This window comes from Oncorhynchus mykiss, chromosome 3 (assembly GCF_057628025.1).
Source record: "Oncorhynchus mykiss isolate SJ-2025 chromosome 3, ASM5762802v1, whole genome shotgun sequence".
NCBI lineage: Eukaryota > Metazoa > Chordata > Actinopteri > Salmoniformes > Salmonidae > Oncorhynchus > Oncorhynchus mykiss.
Window position 1 is genome coordinate 24,018,526 of NC_143024.1, and position 6,000 is coordinate 24,024,525.

Genomic DNA, 6,000 nt, shown 5'->3' on the forward strand with positions numbered 1-6,000 from the left:
CACCTGCCCCGGTTGCCCTCAGAACAGCCCCAATTCGTCGGGGCATGGACTCTACAAGGTGTCGAAAGCATTCCAAAGGGATGCTGGCCCATGTTGCCTCCAATCATTCCCACAGTTGTGTCAAGTTAGCTGGATGTCCTTTGGGTGGTCTATGTTAGCTGGATTCATTTGGTCAGTCTATGTCATTGGAAGCGCACATAATGTACATGTATGGTATGCAGAATTGGGTATTTCTAGGAATTTGTTGAATATTGTATACAGTAGGTGTTGAATGATAGAGAATTCTGACATAAATCTATCTTAATATGCTAGCTCTACTATGGGCAGACATGAGAGGATAACGTCTATCATGTTCTTGATGATGATAGAAGGTGGGTGGAGGGAATGGGGGAGGTGGTGGGCAAGGGTCATCTAGGTATCTATCAGCAAAACATCCAGACCCCTGAACATTGCCCTGACCACCCCATCCAGCTGCACTGAGAAGCAGTCACCATTGTACAGGCTCACTTTCGGGTCCAGGGCCTGGAAGTTGGCCGAGCGCAACACCACCAGCGTCCCCGAAGCCCGGTTCAGAAGCCGCACCACCGCCCGCCGAATGTGGCGTAGTCGGCGAATGTAGAGCTGCACAGGGAAGGTGCTGAAATGGGACCATACACTGATAATCACCACAATGTTTAACCTGCCAGTCAGGCCTTCCAGCTCATTAGCTACATAGCGCATCTCACTGGCGATGACAGTGTTGAAGCGGATTGGAGGACCGTGACAACGGTATTTCAGCAGGATGTTGTGGGTGCTGTCCACTGCCATGAAGGGCCCCACATTCTTAGGATTGTAAAGGTTGAACTCCTTCAGCTCTGTCACAAAGAGGAAGGGAGAGTTGGAAGTTGGACAGACAGAGGAGAGCGTTAGAAAGCACCTGAGGCAGTGAAAGATGCCGCAGGACTCACCTGGTACTAAGGTGTTGAGGTACTCAAACCACTGTCTGACAGTATAGTATCTGTACATGTACACCACACCACCTTGCCCTTCAGACACTGAGTGGCAGACGAGTCGTTAAACGGGCGCATCATACCACCACCCAGCACTCGCTATGACCCTTGGAAGTAATACCCGGAAGGAGTGATCCTGGTAGACTCCGTCTTCATGCTGCTTCTCTCCACGTCTGCTTTGTCTGAAAGAGGAAAGCAAGCATCTTGTACCAGCTAGCATCATCACTTTACAGGCAATAGAGGTGCTTTCCCACCTTACATTACTGTAGGGGTTGGCTTGAATACTGTCCTGAACACCCAGAAACTCTCAAGGGTTGAATGATACAGCCACAAAGCAGAGCTGAGCAGTTAGTAATCTGGCTAGCTAGTGTTAAAAAGATAAACACATAGTTGTACTGTGGTATCTCCTTGCTCTCCTACCTTTTTTCCCAGGCAACACAATGACACTGTCAGACCCCGAAGGATGAATGGGAACTTTGATGTTTACGTCACTGAGAAAAAGTGGAGAAGTAATCATATTTCAATGTTAAATAAACACATTGCAGCAAGCAATCTGATACATTGGAAACAAAGTCTGAGAATACATTTCGCACTTCTAAACTCATTCACTTACTACTGTAAAACTCACTAACCTCTGAAAGAGCAATGCCTCCTTGTTCACGAGCAGATGGTTCACATACTGTAGGGTCCCCTGGCGTGGTTGATCCGTGTGTCACAGCTCAGCAGCTTGGGCTTGTAGCAGTACCAGGGCTCCCCTGTGTGGGGGTCTGTGAAATTGCACAGCGGCTTCTGGTTTGTCGGCAGACACAGGTTACATACAGTTGTCTGGGACAGTTTTCCAGAGCGGAACAGACTCTGTAAGGGAATCCGGTCGGGCTGTTCCTCTCGTATCCATTGTAGAATGTGAATTGCCTCTCTAGAATGGACCAGGGTCATCTCCACCCTTGCAGACCCCTGCCATAGTAACGGGAAAATGGCAGTAGGCAGAGTAGGTCCCATTCCTGTGGTCCAACACCTGTCCTTCAACGCCTGCCTCCAACTTGGAGGAATGCAGCTGGGCCAGCAAGAAGTCTCCACCATAGCTTTTGGGACGCCCCTGGAAGTCATGCATATGGACCAGAGCCTCCAACTAGTCCCCCACGTGCAACTCTCTCCTGCCCCCTGCTGGCAGGATCACAAAAAGGCTGTGTGCAGGGTCACTGGTCTGGTTCAGGGACACATTCACCGAATGGGGCTAAGGCTGTGGCCAGGTGATTATCTCCTCCGGTGAGGGCTGCTGGCTACAGTAGCTCCGGAGAAGAGCCCTCTGGGAGGAAACCTGAGTTGATGCTGCTTTGGTGCTGGTAGAACATTGACACTGCTTGGCAGTTGAGCTTCTGCTGAGTAAAGAGGAGAGGTCACTAACAGGCATGCTACACTGGACACTAACTTTTGCAGAGCATGTGACGCTTCCATTCATTTCAATGAAACCTGGACATAAGCAGCACAGCTCTGTGAGAGGCTTGCACTGTTCAGTGTAAAATTACGAGTTTGTACTCATATTTGACGCACAACTCACACCCAAGAACACTTGATAAAGTGGCTTGCATTCTGCGGATGCTGGCAAAATCTATGCATCAAGTGTAGCATCTAAAAACCTACTGTTTTCGTGACGCCCTAGTTGCTCTTATCAACGTGGGTGTATTTACATACACTAGCATAAAAACAGTCCACAGAAGCCAGAAGTTAAATACAATTCCATTACAACTTACTGTGCCGATGGGCAAGACCTTTGATCATTATGAAGGCCGACTTTGAGACAAAATATATAAAGGATTGTATTATTAAACAGATTTTCCAAACGTGGGTCTGATGTAGAGCGACTTCCTCTGCTTACCTCAGGTCAAAATAAAAGTCCTTCACGTGCACCATATGTGGACAGAGAGGAAGTGGGTCTACAACAGACCCACATTTGGAAAGTCTGTTTAATAATACGATCCTTTAGATATTTTGACTCAAATTCCAACCTTCATAATGACCAAGTTTCCTGCCACCCAGCACAGTAATTTGAAATGGAATTGTAATTAACTTATGGCTTCCTGTGGACTGTTTTTGTGCCACCCAATATAATTAAAAGCAACACTAGTGCATGTAAATACACCCACGTTGATAAGAGCAGCTAGTGACGCCCCATTGTAGCTCCCCTGATGAGGGGGAGAGGGTGATAGAAGCAATGTGAGATTGGTTCATATTAGGCCAGATGGCTGTACCCTACCTCCAGAATGTTAATGTTGCTGAACAGAAAGAAGAGGCCTGACAGGGCCAGCAGGAAGAAGATACAGATATATTTGAACAGGCTCCTCCACAGTGTGGCCATCCTCTGTCAGTCAGCCTGATGTTGACACAAAGAAGCTGGTAAGGGACAGATCACAGTTTACTGGGGGGAGGGGTGGTCCAAAATAGGGGAGGATTGTCAAACGTCTTTCTTTTTGCTTTGGGGAGGGTTTTGTGGTTTTTTTTATTGGGCACAGGGGAAGGTAGTGCATTTTTCCCCCTGGTTAACATTGGCTCTTTTGCAAGCTTTACTATATAATTTATTCAATCCTAGTCAAATTTCCTCATCTGCTTGCATGAGCCTCCCCTATATGAATGGCTTTTGGTACGTCCCTTATGCATTATGCTTTTACATGTGCTAACATTTACTATACCATAGGCCAGAACAGTCTGCGGTCTAACAGTCTATCTGGCCCTCTAGCCACAGTTCATAGTGACAATAGTGGTTGGTGGATCGTTTGTTTAGATCTGCAATATGCTAGCTAGCAATCACACACCACATAAAAACATTCAAAGATGCATCAATTTTAAATATGAATCAAGAAGAACAAATAGGAATAGCTGATATGCAGCTGAGAGGCCAAGTGCATCATTACACATGAAAGAACAGTGAAGAATTGAAACACACAGGTCAAAAGCTCCCCTATTGATCTTGTTTAGGGACAATACAATTATCCTAACTAGACTATAGTAGCCAACAACACCATAATGCAATGAATAATTGCATTATTGTTTTTAAGTGAGAACAAAATTATACTCTAGGCTGCAGTGCAAATGTAATTTGAATAATGGCGCAAAAGCCCTGTGATTGGAATGTTTCATTCCATTTGGATCAGTTGTGGATCGACTCTGGACAGTTTATAAGGTCTAGGAAGGCAGAGTAGCAGACCAGTCTGGCTGTATTTTTACTTCTGATACTAAATGTGCTGTCTGTTTCAGATCATCATTCTCTCAAGTCTTCCTATAATAATTTGGCCACATCTGCTCCAGGCTGGCCCAGTTATTCGGAAAAGCTTAACACACGCTCTGCCTCCTCTCCTAGAACATAACGCTCAATATTGCCTAAATATTTATCCTTTAACTTTACAAGGTATTACATTTTATATGTGGCATAAACACAACCAGTCACAATGTTTTAATCTGATTAGGCTACATCAATAGTCTCCTGTAGGCATACGCACATTCATCTAAAATATAATTGCAGCATCCTCAAAATGGCTTGACATTAACCAGGTTTCCATTCAAACTTTTTATGCAGTAAAGTTCCCTACATGTTGGAAAATGTATGTCACTACATCATGAAAGCATGCAGGTTATTAGGCTATAGATTAAATCAGTTATGATTAACTTCACAGACTGGTGAAAGTGCACAGCGATGAGATTGATATTCCTTTAAATACAGTGCCTTGCGAAAGTATTCGGCCCCCTTGAACTTTGCGACCTTTTGTCACATTTCAGGCTTCAAACATAAAGATATAAAACTGTATTTTTTTGTGAAGAATCAACAACAAGTGGGACACAATCATGAAGTGGAACGACATTTATTGGATATTTCAAACTTTTTTAACAAATCAAAAACTGAAAAATTGGGCGTGCAAAATTATTCAGCCCCCTTAAGTTAATACTTTGTAGCGCCACCTTTTGCTGCGATTACAGCTGTAAGTCGCTTGGGGTATATCTCTATCAGTTTTGCACATCGAGAGACTGAATTTTTTTCACATTCCTCCTTGCAAAACAGCTCGAGCTCAGTGAGGTTGGATGGAGAGCATTTGTGAACAGCAGTTTTCAGTTCTTTCCACAGATTCTCGATTGGATTCAGGTCTGGACTTTGACTTGGCCATTCTAACACCTGGATATGTTTATTTTTGAACCATTCCATTGTAGATTTTGCTTTATGTTTTGGATCATTGTCTTGTTGGAAGACAAATCTCCGTCCCAGTCTCAGGTCTTTTGCAGACTCCATCAGGTTTTCTTCCAGAATGGTCCTGTATTTGGCTCCATCCATCTTCCCATCAATTTTAACCATCTTCCCTGTCCCTGCTGAAGAAAAGCAGGCCCAAACCATGATGCTGCCACCACCATGTTTGACAGTGGGGATGGTGTGTTCAGCTGTGTTGTTTTTACGCCAAACATAACGTTTTGCATTGTTGACAAAAAGTTCAATTTTGGTTTCATCTGACCAGAGCACCTTCTTCCACATGTTTAGTGTGTCTCCCAGGTGGCTTGTGGCAAACTTTAAACAACACTTTTTATGGATATCTTTAAGAAATGGCTTTCTTCTTGCCACTCCTCCATAAAGGCCAGATTTGTGCAATATACGACTGATTGTTGTCCTATGGACAGAGTCTCCCACCTCAGCTGTAGATCTCTGCAGTTCATCCAGAGTGATCATGGGCCTCTTGGCTGCATCTCTGATCAGTCTTCTCCTTGTATGAGCTGAAAGTTTAGAGGGACGGCCAGGTCTTGGTAGATTTGCAGTGGTCTGATCCTCCTTCCATTTCAATATTATCGCTTGCACAGTGCTCCTTGGGATGTTTAAAGCTTGTGAAATCTTTTTGTATCCAAATCCGGCTTTAAACTTCTTCACAACAGTATCTCGGACCTGCCTGGTATGTTCCTTGTTCTTCATGATGCTCTCTGCGCTTTTAACGGACCTCTGAGACTATCACAGTGCAGGTGCATTTATATGGAGACTTGA

At 44.5% G+C, this 6,000-nt stretch overlaps 1 pseudogene; it reads right to left on the reverse strand.

The window, feature by feature from the left end:
- Positions 1-185: 185 nt before the first annotated feature.
- Positions 186-3,345, reverse strand: LOC110503604 (NXPE family member 3-like; annotated as a pseudogene).
- Positions 3,346-6,000: the final 2,655 nt, after the last annotated feature.